This window comes from Cotesia glomerata, linkage group LG9 (genome assembly GCF_020080835.1).
Source record: "Cotesia glomerata isolate CgM1 linkage group LG9, MPM_Cglom_v2.3, whole genome shotgun sequence".
Classification (NCBI taxonomy): Eukaryota; Metazoa; Arthropoda; class Insecta; order Hymenoptera; family Braconidae; genus Cotesia; species Cotesia glomerata.
Window position 1 is genome coordinate 4,770,748 of NC_058166.1, and position 16,411 is coordinate 4,787,158.

Genomic DNA, 16,411 nt, shown 5'->3' on the forward strand with positions numbered 1-16,411 from the left:
AGACGCTCCATAATTATGTTCCAGAGCTCTGTCGCTATAAGATTTTTTTTAAAACTATTTAAAAATTATTTTAAGACTTAAATCTTAAAATAGTCTTAAAAAATTCTTAAAATCGTCTTGAAAAAATCTTAAAATAGTCTTAAAAAAATCAAAATAATTATTAAAAAATGTTTAGGCTATTTTAAGATGATATCACCGTGACAGCTCTAGAAAATTATTATTATGGAGCGTCTTTAAATTGTCTTAAAATGATCTTAAATTAGTTTTAAAAAAATCTTAAAAAAAAATTTAGACTATTTTAAGATGGGCTTACAGCGACAGAGCCCCGGAATATTAAAACGGAACGTCTTAAAAAAGTCTTAAAATTGTCAAATAATAATTTTTTAACAATTTTAAATTCAATTTAAAAACATCTTACTCAAAAATATTGCGGTTAGAAAGTTGTAAAATCGTCTAAAAAATGTCTAAAAATTAATTTTCACAACAAATTCGAGAACTAAATTTTCAAAAATCTGCTCTCGGAATTTTTTTTTTTTGCGTCTTAAAAGAGTCTTAAAATAGTCTTAGTTTGTGTCACGTTTAAAACCTTAAACGAACGACAATTTTAAGACGATTTTTTTTTTTTACATGGGGTATTCTGAAAAATTTTTTGGTTATTTTGAAAAGAAGTAAATATTTAAAATTTTTTAGTTTCAACGGAATTCTTGATAAAAGTTAGATATATCTCAAAATATTACCGAGTATCTTTATCAAAGAGAAAGATATTCTTGATTGAAACATGTTATTTGAGAACAGCGAAGTGTTTCATAAATGAATACAATTCTCAAATAAAGAACTTTTTGGATTTATTTATTTATTTTATTTCCCGAAAATACATATATAGTTGTACATATGACTACATATAACCCCTGTAGAGACAAAATATCCCTATAGAGACAAAATATTGTCTGTACATAGGGTAGGAAAAAAGAGATAGGCCTAATGCCTAGTGACAAACAATAATATTAATTAATAACTGAGTTTCTCATGATCCCTCCAAGGAAAAATTACAATTAAATTTTGATATATTTCATACTTGGTTTTTAGTATTTTAAGCCTTACTTTATCTTGTATTTAGTAACTAAGATTGTGTTATTTTAGAAACTTAGTTGATTCTGTGTATTTATTAACCTTATTTCTATTTTAACCATGTTCGTTTTATTAATTTCCGCCAATTCTTTATATTCAGTTGGCAAAAGATTAAAATATTTTATAGCAAAGTAGTATGGACTTTTACAATATCCAGTTTTATTGATTTTACATAGATTTATCTTTTTGTGTCTAGATCTTCCATCATAACCATTGTACAATTTTTTGCATGCATCATACACGGAAAGAACAAGATGACACTGGATATCATCCCAGATTATACCCAGTGATATCTGTGGTGAAAAAAATTTCAAATAGCTAGAAAAATCCAGATTATACTGCATGATATCTGGATTATACTCATTGTAATCTGGATTATACTAACTAATATCTGAAATTTTTTTCACTTAGTATAATCTGGGATGATATCCAGTGTCATATTGTTCTTTCCGTGTAGTAGTAAAATAAACTATTCAAGATAAAAGTTTGTTTAATATTTAGTGATGTGTTATGTTCCAGTTTAAGTTTTTTGATTATTCTTTTCTGCATATACAATAGTGGGTTGATTACATTTCTGTAGGCACCCCTCCAAGCTATGATATCATAGTTTATTATACTTTCAAATAATGCATGGCATATCATTTTTAAAGTCCTGGTAACCATAATAAGATCTAGTTTATGTTTTATAAATTAAAAGTATCTAACTTTCCTAACTTGTTCTTAATTTGATCTCACTGTCTTAATTTGTCAAATCGTGAGAAGAAAACAAAATCTCTTGAAAGAAGATTTCAATTTTGAATAAAATATATCTCTTGAATCAAGTAATTTTTCTAGTGAGTAAAATAAATTGAGCATCCTTTCAAGTTTTTATCCGCCTGTCTCGATATTAATCCAGGAATTTTCTAAAATAAATTATGACGATTGATAAAGATCGATGATTATTTTTTGAGGACACAAATATAGGGACAAGGGTAGAATATAACGCAAAAGCATTAATAGTAAAGGCCAGAGGGTGGCTTTGGTGGAATGTGTCCCGTTTAATATCGTGGAACATTATATATCGTCTATCTTGCCCCTGCGTTACACATTCTCTTCATACTCCTGCAATACTATACTCTATATTCTTCGTATCATCCACTTTTTCATGCTTTTGGCACCGCTTACTAACCCTCTTTAGTCTTGCCATATTCCCACGTTCAATAACAATCTCACAACACTTGATGATAATATAATATAAATAAATAATAATGAACACAATAAATAAATAACTATTTATAATTGTGTGGATGCTGATGAATAAAGCGTCAAAAAATTAATGAGATACTGAAAAGATTTGTAAAGCCAGAGTGTATGAAGAAGCAGAAAAAGTGCTTGAAAATAAAATAAAAAAATGAAAATGAGCTCGGAAGCGCGACAACTCGACGCAATTAATTTCACGGTTGAAGTGAAAGCTCTCTGGAAAAGTTTCGCACGAATGCTATTCGTTTATACACAACTCAATCTTTCCTCCGCTGTCGTACTTTCTGTCTCTTTTCTTTTTCTGTTGTACTGTACGCTGTTTTTCTACACTGTGTGACAAGTCAACGAAACGTCAAAGGTAAGTAAAAGGGAATCCAAAAGAATCGTGCTAACATTGTCAATTTATGAATACGTCATTGAAAAGGAGCTAATTGTATAAATTTAAAACCAAATAGACCTTTTCAAATCTTATGCTTATGAATTAAGTTTTTAAAATAAAATATAAAGGATTTCATAAGCCGGATTGAATATGCTGTATTTTTTTTAATTCATTTATAACACATTTTTATTTTTTGAATAAAAAAAAAGAAAAATTTGTGAAGAATTAAATTATAATTATAATTATAAATGTATAATACTAATGATCTCGTTTTTGATTCACAAAAGAATTTTATTTTTTAACAAAAGAAGACTCAAGTTAAATAGAAAAGTAAGTAATAGCTAAAGCTCAGCTTTGTATGTTAATATAAATATCTATTATTTTTTTAATATTGTCTCTTTTCACGGTACTTACATATTCGTTGAACACCAATTACTCGGTTCAGTCTGTATTTGAATGAGCAATAAAAAGGTAGTTTTAAATAAACTCTACTTTGTTTTACCTTTTAATTATAAAAAATAAAATAATTCTTTTTAAATAAGCTCATTTACAATTTTACTTAAAAAGTTATACATAAATATTTATGGATGGAATATTATTAATAAATTAATAAAAAGGTGTATGAATGTACACGTAGAATATGAATACGAAGAAAAAGGTAATATAATAAAATGAAATGAAAACGATGGCAATACTAAGTAAGGGGGTTATAATAGAATTGGTGAGAGACGATCTTATTCTCTTATAGCATTATCAAGTTTTGTCATTCGCAATTAGAGATATTAATTTACATACCGCCGGATTAACCGTTGGTGCCCATGCATTATTCATAGATGAATGCTAATGCGTCGCGGTTGAATTAAAGTCAATAATTTAATACTTTGAGTTTATATATATTTATATGGATGTATAATAGGTATATCAGATAATGTAAGCAAGACAACACATACCTTTATCATCTTTCGTTATTCATTACACTGAGAGAAAAGATTTATTTTGTAAAAAATAAGCAATGTCGTAAAAAGAAATTAATTTGTGGAAAATTTTAAACAATTTTATTGCTCAGCTTGAAATTGATAATTATTTACTAAATTTAAAATTAAATTACTAGATTTTTTTTAATCAAGTTATGCTGCCTGGTCAATATTGGGTTTCTTTACCTTAAATTTTTTTTAAACAAGAAAGTTATTGTGTGAAAAATTTTCATTTCTTGAGGTAAGAAATAAAATTTTGAAAAATTTGCAACAAAATAATCTTGTCACAACAATGCTTATTTTTTTTCGTAAGAAATTTTTTCTCTGTGTACTTTAGAGGAATAAATGTAATAAAGAATTTTTGAAACACATTGTCTGATCGAATTTTCCTGCAAATGTCTGTCATAAAGTAGTTTTTCATAAGAGAAAATCATGCTTACAAATATTATTAAATTAATTTGACATGACAATGTCAAATGTTTTATTAACTTGAAAATGTAATTTGTAAGTCTAATAAATTTTCCAGTTCAAGTACTGTAATATTCCAGCTCATATCAAATGACAAATTTGATACAGTTGACTTCAACTTTTCCGAATTTGAAATTATATTCAATATTTAATGTAATAAAAAACCGAACAAAAACAGTTTCACTATAAAAAAGTCGCACCAAGTCCACGTTCATAAGACTATTAGGAAAAAAAATTTTTTTTTTTCTTTACAAAAAGATACAAAATAAAAAAATTAAAAAATCCGAGTAACCGATATGATTGTTTATGATTTTCGGAAATTAAAAAAAAATTTTTTGTAAATTTAAAAATTAAAAAAAAATTTTAGAACGTATTTAGTGTGCGCGGTTGCAAAATATTTTACTTTTAATGAAATTCGTAAAATCGATTTACGAGGACTTTAAAAAAATTGAAATACAAAGTGACCCACACCAAGAACGTTCTAAAATTTTTAATTTTTAAATTTACAAAAATTTTTTAATTTCCGAAAATCATAAACAATCATATCGGTTACTCGGATTTTTAATTTTTTATTTTGTATCTTTTGTAAAGAAAAAATTTTTTCCTAATAGTCTTATGAACGTGGACTTTGGTGCGACTTTTTACAGTGAAACTGTTTTTGTTCGGATTTTAGTATTTTTTGTAATTATAATGAAAATTTACAATTGATAACAACTTAAATCTCGTGTTGACTGCATTTTTTACTGCAAACTATCCCCTTAAAGCTACAGTTTATGTAGATGTAATTCCAGTGCACCCTGGCGGCCATAGATGCAAGCTATGAATCACTTTTTACTGTAGTTGCGTGTCTATAGGAAGGATTACTACACATTTTTTTTTTATCTAGTCTGTGGCGCTGATATTCCCCATCGAAAAAAAGTCAGGATCGAAATTTCTGGGCTTACTATAGTCTGTGCTGATAAAATTTAATAATTTTAAGTGAATTAAGTGTTATAATTGATTATAATTAATTAATATCAGTAAAATAAAGTATAAATTACTTTTATAATATATTATTTTGGAAAAAGGAGAACCATATAATTAAATAAAATTTTGCAACCTCGAAATACCGTTCTGCTTACAGTAAACACAGTCGGTAGTCTGGCGCTCCGTTTACAACGGATTTGAACGGAACTTGGCGCCAGATTCTACCGAATCTGTGGATAGACTTTCAAGTATCGAAGAGATCATTTAATTTGGCGATAGCAATTAATTGACATTAGACACTTATTTTATTCCCAATTATCTAATTAAATATCTTCGTTTAAAAGTAGTATTGAGTATTTTATATATTATCCATCATTTGCTATTATAAACTCGATTGTCAAATTTTTTTGGCTTATCTTTTTAAAACAAAAAGGTGTATCACGACGTCAAAAGGCGTTTTTTTAATGCACGCCTCATAAGCGAAGCGGATGAGGTAGTGCTCTACTCTCGCCTTACAAAAATCAAGTGATTTTTTTAACTAAAATTGTCCCTATTTATTTTCTATCGCACTTGTAGAATAATATTTACACTAGGATGTGCCAAAATGTAACTTCCTTGATGGACCTCTTAAAATTGGAATTTTGAGTTCCACTTTCAACAGGAGTTGTGTTTGGGCATTTCCTGACATATTTTGAGCATTAAGGATTTATTTGATTTTTATAGAATTTTTTAACAGTTTTGTTTAGGCATTTTTGCTAAAATTTCAAAGTTTCAAAATTTATACGAACAAAACTCCTGTTAAAAAATTCTATGAAAATCAAATAAATCCTTAACGCTCAAAATATGTCAGGAAATGCCCAAACACAACTCCGATTAAAAGCGGAACTCAAAATTCCAATTTTAAGAGGTCCGTCAAGGAAGTTACATTATGGCACCCACTAATTTACACATTAATGTCATGGAAAAACACTAGTTTCAACAAGTATGATATTTTTAAAAGACATTTTGCTTTTTAAATAAATAAAAAAATGTTTAAAAAAATTATTCTGTGGACGTCCGTGTGTCTCATGAATGTACGGAAATTGGTGTGATCACGATAACTGCCGAAAAACTTAACTGATCAAGTCCATTTTTTCATACGCTTTAGTATTAGCCAAAACTAAATCCTTTTGAAGATCACGGTCTAATTCAATGTAGTTTAATTATAATTAGCAATAAACTAAAATCCACTTATCGTTTGTATGTCTATATCCATGTAAATAAGGTTCGTTTACAACACATGTGCAATATACCTTTCTTTTCTGGGTGGAAAATGGCGCGAAAGATTTAAAAGTATTTGTATTGTATTTCAATCAATTTTATTATGGAAATCGAGATTATGAGGCGTGCACTTTTGGATTTTCCAAACTTTTTAGAACTTTTCCTTAACAATTTTCAAAAATTGCAGTCTTACATCGTATCTAAAACTAAGTTTGTAAAAAACGCTTAATTTAATAAAGTAGAATTATTTTTAAGAGAAAATCCGAAAATATAAAAAAGAACAATGTTTTTAAAATTTTTTTCCCCTCCGGGCGTAAAGCGTCAACTTTAGCCCCACTGCACTAAACGAAGTTGCCGCTTTCGCCTTCGTCGGGGGAAAAAATAGTATACACTCCTCGGAAAGTAAATAAGAAAGCCTTAGATCACAGGTTTGTTGACCTCGGCTTCGCCTCGGCCAACAATTACATGTGATCTGAGACATTTCTTACTTTACTTCCCTAGGTGTGTAATATACTATTCCATGATAAATTATTTTTTCAACTACAACAACGAATAATTTCTACTAATGGTTTTCTTTAAATTAATTGCAGACCAAAAACGTGAACGGATTAAGTATATATTTTCCACTTATTCACCAATCATTACTATTATGCTTAATAGAATAAAAACAGTTATAAAGCTGACCTATTTTGTTACAATTTCAATGGATTATGCTCCCTCTCAACGACTGGAAAAATAATGTTAATATATTTTTCGCAGGACGTTAAAGTACGATCATTTGACCGAACATGAACAGTAACCAAGAGGGTAAAACTTGAGTGGTGTGAACGCTAAGCCAACATAACGGGATAAAATAAATAAATTGAGAGCAATAAATTATAAATGTGAATCGATTAGAGTTTGTGATCAAATGTGGGGTAGTTTGTTTGTATACAAGTCACTGAAGAGCGGATCGAATAAACAAAAAAGCTAATAATGTATATAAGGGTCAGTTAAATCGAAAGGGGTGAAAGAGCAGGACAGAGGACAGCAGAGAGATTGGAATGAATGAACAAGCAAGAACCATTTTTGTATCGATCGTATTCCTTTGCAATGGCTCACTGACGCTCGTATTATTGTATTTACGATAAACCCGGTCTCTACAGCAGTTATAGTGGTATTTAAGAGTGTGTTATAGTATACGATGCCGTTGTATAGTGTGGTGGTGGCGGCGTTTTCCCTCAGTTTACTTTCCCAGTGTATCTATAGATTGTAGCTTCGTTTATTCGTATGAGTATACACCGTATTCTGTAACCAGTCACGCGAGAGCTTACAAATTGAAGTCGCTAATTTACACACGGCTTTGCACTCGGGACTCTATACACTCAGGGCTACTTATTAACTCTCATCCAAGTTTACTAGTCAGCTTCCGACTAACAAGCCAAACAATGTTCGGTAATTATCTCGGTTAAATAATTATCTAATGATTCAACAGCCGAATTTTAGTATCCGGACAAATATATATGTACACTATTAAGACTTTAGACTTTGGATAGAGAAGTTAATTCAAGTAAAATTTGTAAGCCGATATATTGATAGAAAAATTGATTTTTAGAGAATAGTATATTGTGTGACTAGGGATGAAACAAAACGATTTCAGACCAGAGTGAAGCTGCCTGCCCGAGCGAAGCGAGGGCTGGCATCACTCGGTCTGAAATCGTGTTTCATCCCGCGTCACACATTATATTTTTCATATAAGTTGCATTAAAAATGCTAGTTTCAATTTCTGGAGCCAACCAGAACTAGATAGTTTCAGACAAACAGCGAAAATACCATTTTATTATAAAACTTATAATAAAATACAAAGTAATAGTTTATTTTTTATCAAACATTATTCGTAAATTGACAAGTTTTCTTTTATCATTCTTATTTATGCTTAGTAACAGAATTATACTATATATTATATACACGGAAAAAAAAATTAGGAAAACGGTTGACCCTGAAGGCCATCCCTGCAACTTCCCGCTAATTCCATACTTAGGCGCTTAAAATTGCACCAATGACGTTTTTGAGCTCTTCGAGCTTAAAAATACAATTTATGGGTTATTTTGAGCTCTCCGAGCTCAAAGAGATTGCTTTCCTATGCTTTTGAGCTCTTCGAGCTCAAAAGTCTGATAGAGATTTGATAAGACACTATTTTTTGAATTTTTAAACCGCAATAACTTTTGAATGAATAAATTGATTTTCACGCGGTTGGCAGCATTCGACGCAGTTTTTCAAGCCTCACAAATAAACTCAAATTTTAAATTGATCGCGCTAGGAATTTCGGAGTTATTCCGAAAAAACACTTTTTTCGGTTTTCTTTCGTTCACGATATCTCTCGAACGAATCAACCGATTTTGACCGGACTGGTGGCGATCGACGTGGTTTTTTGAGGTTAAGAGCTGATTAGTTTTTGGAATTGAACCATCAAGCCGTTTAAAAGTAATTCCAAAAAAACCACATTTGAAAAAATTTTTTTTTTTCAGTTTTTTTAAGATTTATCAAAATCTATTGATCTGAATCGGTCCAAATAGTTTTCAAAATCTAAGTTTGGTCAAGCTCTTTCGAATGGTACCAACCGCGATAAAATCGGTCAAGCCGTTCAAAAGTTATAAGCGGTTCACATACTTTCACACACACACACACACACACACACACACACACACACACACACACACACACACACACACACATACAGACACCGTGACAACCTCGCGGGGATAGTCAGAAAAGCTTCCTGTGATCTTCAAACGTCGAGATCTGATGAAAACTCGATTTTTGCAAAACGGGGTGAAAACAATAACTTCCCAATTTTTGAAAATCTTCGATTTTCTTAGCGGGAAGTTAAAAATTTCGTTCTGGTAACGTAACTGTAGAGTTACCACAACTATACACAGTTTACTGTTCGTTGTAGAGTTACAATAACAAAATGTTATTTAGTTCTGATAACTCAATGTTGTTGAGCTCTCAGAGCTCTACGGGATTGTTCTCAGAGCCAAACGGTATAGTTGAGAGCGCTCTACGTTGCGCAGTAGTAGAGTGCGCTGACATATTTCATAATCTTCTAAAATGCCAAACATAATTATTTTGTTACTAATCTATATTATTAAAAATATATAAGGACAATTGGACACTGTTATGCATTAATGTGTTAAGTGCTATGGAAATCCTATGAACTTAACACACTATTGCATAACAGAGTCCAATTAAGTTCCCAATTTATTTATTTAAGGAAATAGGTTTTTTTTTTTTTTTTTTCAAATTGAATTTCGTTAGAACAGTTTTGTATTTATGGTTTTTCAAGGTTCATTTGCAGTGACTTAATTTAATTTATTAGTTGAATATATTCTGATAAGTGATAAGTTATCGGAATACATTAAAAAGACCCCATTTAACACAAAATAAAATTTGTTTTCGTTTATTTATCTTTTCTCGTGCATATACGGTAATGATTTTATGTCCAATATTTATTGATATAATTAAGAAAATAAGATAATTTTGTGACGACCATATTTTTATTTTACAAATAATTTTTATTTGTAATATAAGTTCTATTATTATTTTATTTATATTATAATACTATTCTTATTTGTCATATACAATTATTGTTGGCAATATAAATTCATTCTGCTGCATGTATTTATTAAATTATCAATGCTAAATCGTAAAAAAAAATTACTAAGCAAACTTCCAAAAATTTGTTATAGTCTCAGAACGATCCTGTAGAGTTGTGAGAGGTAAATAACGTTTAGCTCTCAGAGCTCAACGATGTAGAGTTGCAGGAGCCAAACGGTATTGTTACTATAAGAATACGTTAACCTACTGGAACTTTTTACAACTAACTAACTACTATAGAGTTCTTATAGCAAAATTTTTTTCTCCGTGTATTATAATATGTCAGTACAGTTAACGGTTAGAATGACAATTATAAAGGTATAAAATAAACAAACAATTGATAGGATTGAAAATAAAGCTGCAACTTCACCTCGCGGACAGAAAATCGTCATTTTCTGTCCGCCGGGAAGAAATAATTGATTCCTGCCCGGCACAGTCGCATTGGTCTGAAATTGTCTAGTTTCGGTTGGCTCAACAGGCATTGAAACTCGCATTTTCAATGCAGGTTATATGAAAAACATTTTGAATCAAGAAAATTAATTTGAAAAATTTTTGTGTTCTGAATGAGGCAAATTCGAGCTATAAAAATAAGGGGCATTCAACAGCTGGAATTTAAGTAAATTTTTTTAGAGCTAACCAAACATCCAGGATTGCTTCAATAAATTGAACTTTTTTAATGTTTTGAACGTAAACTGAAAAGTTAAAATAAAGGTTTAGCCTTTCGATTATATTCAAAATGTATCACGAATCAAATGAAATCTATCTCAACTACAAATTAATATACATTATAAATTTTTTTGAGTAATTAGATGTTTTTAAGCCAAAATACATCTTGATATATTAAAATTGCCAAGAAATAGTAATTAACGTCATAAAGCCGTAAAGGAGTGATTATCTTGACAACGACGATGTTACGATATGAGCTTAAGGTTCGTGGTGGGAATGTACGAAAAATTAATTTTTTATCTAAATTGTGGGTTGGACCAGCTGTTTATTGTTTAGAAAAATGACCATTGATGTTTTCGTTTATTGTGGTATGAAGGCCAACTGACTTTAACCACTATATTATTATTTATTTAAATAAAACTCAAAAAAGGGGGAAGCGAACTTTGCGGCCTAGGCCGCAGCAAAAAGACGGTATGGTAAAGTCTTTTGAAATGAGTATCTTTTTGGACGCCACCCAGCGTTCGAAAGTTGAACTTTAGAAGCAAATATGACAAAATAGGGACCGAGCCTCTAGACTGTCACGCCAACTGGTGACTTAAATGTACAAATTACGGGCAAAAGTTTTGAATTTTAACATGAGTTTCACTTTTTATTAATTTTTATCTTAATAAATTGATAGATTTTTGGCAGTATTTTTATCAATATAATTTAGTTATACTTTAAAGTATATAATTACACTGGACTGAAAGTGTAAAATAAATTAACCACTGAAATTTTGATGTTTTTCTCTGACTGGCTGTGGTTCGCGGTCGAAAAATGGTAGACAAATAACCTCGATAGAAGTGCAACTGGAGTGGGACATAACCTAGCGCTCATGTTTTCTCAGGTATTTAAATGTTTTTCTTCAACTAGATTCCATAAATATCTAGGTTCAAAAGTTTTTTCACAATTTCAATCATTTCTGCTTTGAATACGATCGGTTGTTACCCGTTAAAAACTGTAATTAATTATTTTTTCCTATTTTTCATTATTATTTCATTAACAATTGCAATATTTTTGCCCGTTTTTTGTGTTAATTTAACACCAGAGTGCGCCACTTCTGGCAGATGTGCTGCCTCTACAGTTAGGGCTCGGTCCCTATAGTAATTTACGCCTCAAGGCCGTAAAGGAGCGATTTCCTTGACAACGTCAATGTTGCGATATACGCCTAAGGTTAGTGGCCTAAAATTTGCAAAAATGATAGTACCAGTTTTTGTCATTATCGCTCAGAAAATTCAATTTGAAAGGGATACAAACCTATTAATTGAATGTTTACATATCAATCGAATTTCGGTATGCAATTATTATGTTCAATTTTTTAGTAAATCTTTCACAGTATTTCTATAAAAGGCACAATAATAATCTAGGTTCCGTGCATTGTAAACGAATTAGTGTTGATATTCTACTGACATGTCTTGTTTGCAGAAAAACTCAAGCAGAGAGAGAATAAGCACCACTCAATAGTAACTAAATTGATAAACTATTCAAAATCTTCGATCGATAAGCTAGAATGTGATTTTTATTCACAATTTCTTTCAATTTCGTCCGGTTGAATCCAGAATAATACAGAAAAAGAAGGGGAGGCAAACTTTGCGGCGTAAGACAAAAAACAGCCAGTAAAGAAGATCCTTCAGAAGTAAGTACCTTTTGCGGACGCCACCTAGTGCTTGGAATGTAAACTTACTGAGTAATACGAAAATAAAGTGTTTGGGTATATTACAATAATATCAATCATGATCAGATATTAAGAATTACTTGAGTTGACAAAATACGTAAAGCATAATTATAATAATTAGTAACATAAAATAACTCGAAGCAAGAAAATGTCTTAAAGATTTAAACTTGGAGATAAATGCACACATTCGTTGGTTATGGATTCGAGGATAGGGCTGTGTTATACCTTAGCAATAAATTCCTCATGCATTCTCTATCATGAAATACTTTTAAGTGAAGAGAATCCACATATATGCAGAGAATGTTAGAGCTCGGAGAAAACGATACATCCTTTTTAAATACTTTATTTCTTTTTTCATATTATAACTAAAAGTAGTCTCAAGTACCGGGAAAATCAACAACACAACTCGGATAACTTTATTTTAACCGATCAATGTATGTACATATTATCATTAAGAATCTTACTTTCGAAATAAATTTATTTACTTTATTTAATTAGATAAATGACTTGAAGATATTTTTTTATTTATAATAAATTTTATCGGCCGTTTTTTCATTGCAAGAGCTTTTAAATTGAGTGACATGCGCAGCCAATAAAAAAATTGATCATTAATAGCCGAAGCTGTTCTATTATTTCCACATCTGTATACAAAATTACAATACATAATTAAACCTTTATTGATGAGTGTTTAATTAAATTATCTCAAGTCTTTATTTATCTGAGTTTAACTCTTAACACCCAATTAATTTTATGCTCCAATGCTAACGGGCAATTTAATTTGAAAGAAAAAGTAATAAATTTATAAAACGTACATTAATTAATACTTATTAACTCACAAATTTAATATCTGGCTCTAATAAATAAAATAAAATAAACTCTATCAGTGCGATGAGATAAAGAATTGGTACAAAGGACAGAAAAGATTGAAAGTGAGAGACGAGATTCCAATTTAAAGCACTTTAGCCCCGACTAATTAAGGTACGAACTGCAGAATAACGTAAAAGAGCTAAATTTCTCTCTCTTACTCTCGCAGACTACTAGTCTACTGCTGTAGTCGCTTTAGAGAAAGGCGTGAATTACACGGCAAGGTAGCTGAAGTCAGTGGTAGATAGGCTCATTGTCCTCAGCTAGTTTAATTAATGCAACTTAACTCATACTTTACCTACATTCATTTTTACCTTGCTTCCGTTAAACTATCCCACACTTCAATAACAATATTATTTATTTTTTTGCATAATTTTCTTGACTCTTACTCATACTTAATTACTCAATAATTTTGTTTTTATTTTCATATTTTAATAATTAAAATTGTTTATAAAGTACCAGAGGTAAATTAAACTTTACTGTGCTCTATTTTCAGAATGTTTATCGTGCAAAAAGCTTCTTTTGTTGGTTCTATTGTTCACATTTTCAATCAATTATTTCGTTTGTTGACAAACTAATTTTGACCGTTTTATGCATAACTTCAATACTAAAGTTCTGAACTTTGACATTAGTGCGATAATTATATTCCGTGCATAGTTTTTACACTTTTTGATGCTACACAGTAAGTGTAGAAGTGACAGATTTGTCAAATTGAATAAACAATAAACACGACGTCAAATCAACGACTAATTTATAATTACTGATTTCTTAAAATAGTTGCCTAAAAAGTATTTCAAGTAAATAAAAAAAATTATAAATCATAAAATTTTTGATAAGGTAAACACCCCCATTATTGGCACTATAGAAGTGATCATGAATATTTGAACTTTTTTATCGTGTTTCAAATCAATATTGTCATCTTTTTTTACAGGACATCTTAATCATTGTTTTTACTTATATAATTTAATTAATTAACTTTAATAGCATTAAATTCAATTATTTTATGAGTTCAAGATAATATACTCTTTTACAAAAAATTATTGATACATAAGGTAAAAGCCTCCATTATTGACACTATAAGAGTGATGATGAATATTTGAATTTTTTTATCGTGTTTCAAATCAATATTGTCAACTTTTTTTTTTATAGGACACCTTAATCATTGTTTTTACTTATATAATTAAATTAATTAACTTTAATTGCAATAGATTTTGTAATTATTATATCAACTTGAAACCAACAAGTCGAATGTATGTAATATTGACTGCGCAAAAAATTCAAAGAGCCGATTATTGACATACCATTGACCCCATTATTGACAGGTCTTTTGTCACAGTTCAATTTATATTAACAATAATCATTTTACTAACTAATGCAAAACTATCAATAATTGTTATTATTTTTAAATTCGTTCAAGACCTAGCTTTTCTATATTTTTTACCAGGTTTTTTTAGCAATTTTTTCTAGTCTCAAATACCTCGATTCTTATAAAATCACATGACAGTATGTAAACATTAATACGTTGATATGTATGTTGAGGGGGTTAGGTTACCTTACATTATAGCCAATGTTGTTTGTTGACGCAAGTTAATTTTTGTGCCCTCATCATTGACATCCGCTATTTTGAAATTAATTTTAACTCGATAAAGTATAAATAAATGATTATATAGTTATTTAGACTATAAATAATCTAAAATAATTCTAAGCAATGCAATTACATAAGAAAAAAACATTGAGAAATCTGGATTTGAAAATAAGGTCTTTCTTAACGATATTATTTAGAAATTACAAACGTATAAGCAGTTTTGTCCTACTTGAAAAAATGAAATTTTTTTGTGGTAAATAGTTTGTACCTTGGAATTAAATTTTACTATTTTTTAATTTTAAAAATATGTAAAATTGTCATGAGATATTAACAATTGTAATTATTAGCAGATTTTAATAATGAAATAATAAAATTAAATAGATTTCAATAGTGGGGGCCCTGTCAACAATAGGTGCTTTTACCTTATTAGTTTAAAATTTATCTCAAGATCTCAATAAATTTCATAAAAAGTTAGTCCTCATTTGAACTGGAGTTGGACAATTTGTTAATTAGAATATCGTACTCTTTAACGGCAAAAAAAGAAAAATTAGATTTTCAGTATACCGAAAAATAGTTGAAATAGCTTGAACGAGGAATTCAACCAAACCCGGATGTGTTCGATACCACGCGGAGTACTCTTTCAGTTTAGCTGCCTAACACTCCAGACGATCATTCGATTGAGATATAAATTTCATTGTCACTTCAAACGTCTCGAAATGACTTTGATTTCGTTAACTCATTAAAGATAACTGAGCCTCCAGTAAATTCATAGATTTAGTGTTTAACAAGCGTTTGTATTCAAGCATAAAGCGAAAGCACTTAAAGCGTAAATTTATAAATTTTTGGGTTCTTAAAGTGTACTTTTATTATAACTTTAAATAAAATTATGGCTAAGTATTGAGAACCACTGACTCGCGGTTGCTATAATCGAGGCGGAGCCAGACAAGCGAGAAGAATAAAAAGAAGAATATAAATAAAAAAAGTACATTATCTTTCTTTCTCTTTCGCCTTTCTCGTTTATATATTGCATTGAACATCTTTGCTTCACTCGTTTAAGCTGCAAAAGTAAAGAGATGACTGTGTGTGCGTGTATTTGAGAGTAAGAGACTAAAATAACAAAATAAGAACGACAGAGTTTTACTACACTAGACATACTAACAGAGGAGACTCTGTAAATGTTGAGAGTAAAAGAGTAGATTGAAGCGGTAGAAAATGAAAGACGAGAGAACTAGGGGTCAAGGTGCTGGTGCTGGTGCTAGCTCTGTTGCCGCTTCTCTTTTCACCGATCGAGATAAATTTAAGTTGACTTTAATTGAAAGATTTTATTATTTATACAGCTAATGAACGCTTCAATATTCATTACTACTGTTTATTCATTTTTAATTTATTACACTTTAATAAATTTTATTAATACACAGAAAGAAAAATTTCTTGACTGGAGAACAAAATTCTTAGCTCAAGAAAATTTTCAGGTGCCTGAAGGAAGACCGAAGTTGTGTTGGCCGAAGTAAAAATTTTTCTTGAAATTCTAT

At 29.9% G+C, this 16,411-nt stretch overlaps 1 protein-coding gene across 9 annotated transcripts in view; it reads right to left on the reverse strand.

The window, feature by feature from the left end:
- Positions 1-16,411, reverse strand: part of LOC123272099 (protein scalloped) — a 159,523-nt gene that overhangs the window by 53,745 nt on the left and 89,367 nt on the right. The gene's annotated exons all lie outside the window — the stretch shown is intronic.